Below are 1219 nucleotides of genomic sequence, written 5' to 3'. Positions count from 1 at the left end.
TGTCACCTTAATAATAAAACTCTTTCAAAACTAAAATACGATCTTTTGGATGTTGAAAAAGGGGTGTGACATTTATGAACAAAACTAATCGCAATGCATTTACCACACAAGATGTTCAAAGAGTTATGCACATTATCAAGATCAATTCTATAGACACCATCACTAACTTGCTTATTTTTAAGCACTTCATTCACATGCTCAAGTAGTGAACTACATTTAAGAGTAAATTGATCATCATGAACACCAAGAGTACTCATTTTCGAGACTACACATTCCTTGCCCATAAGAGTACTATCATCTTCCAAGAAGAGATTTTCATATTTAGGAGGAATGTTGTCATACCATAGTGGGTTAGAATATCAGCTATAGCCCTCAAGGCAAGCTATACCATAATTTTCACTACTAGGTTCATTAGGAGTGTTTATATCGTCTTCAAACAAAACATTAAACCTAAAGAGAGCATGATCTATCTCATGGACAGATCTGGAACTAGCAAGTGCTTCACTCTCTATAAGTTCACTATCAAGTACCAAAGATGTTTCAATCTCCTTTTTACCTTGATGTAGGTCGGGGCATCCCACATCTTCCTTCGGGAAGCTCTCGGCAAAAGGTGTTTGGACAAGGAAAGTTGGATTTTGCGGGATAAGTTTAGGTAACAATTGGCGTAGCCTTTCCACGTGCCATTTCATTTCTTCAATATCATCATTGATACGATCAAATTTGGCATCGAGATTAGTGGCAACCATGGTACCTAAAGCAAAGGACAAAAACAAACAACAAAACAAACTTGTTAGTTCAAAATGCGTCACCACACCCTCACTCTCAGTATTACCTCACACTTGGTTTCACAAGTGTTGAAAGTCGGCTTGTACTTCGTGAGTGATTGAGGGATGAGTCCATCTTTGCTTGGAATAGATTTTCATTTGAGTTGAATCAAAAGAAAAATTGTTTACTTACTTGAACCAACAAGACACAATGAATTCACAAAAGAGAAAAAAAAAACACAACAAACGCTAAACACGAATGAACGAACACAAAGACTAACTAACAATCTAGTAGATGAGTACTAGTTTGCCAATTAGTATTGGAACCAACAAACAAAACTACGGAACAATAAAAAGAAACTAAGAAAATCTAAAATTTGAGCCAAAATTTGATGCATGAACAGTAACTTGATGATATGGCAGCCACATATTGGTTGCGGTTTCTATAATTTTTA

Source organism: Capsicum annuum, chromosome 3, assembly GCF_002878395.1.
Source record: "Capsicum annuum cultivar UCD-10X-F1 chromosome 3, UCD10Xv1.1, whole genome shotgun sequence".
NCBI lineage: Eukaryota > Viridiplantae > Streptophyta > Magnoliopsida > Solanales > Solanaceae > Capsicum > Capsicum annuum.
The sequence above is the reverse complement of the archived record's forward strand: the minus strand, read 5'-3'. Positions refer to the sequence as shown.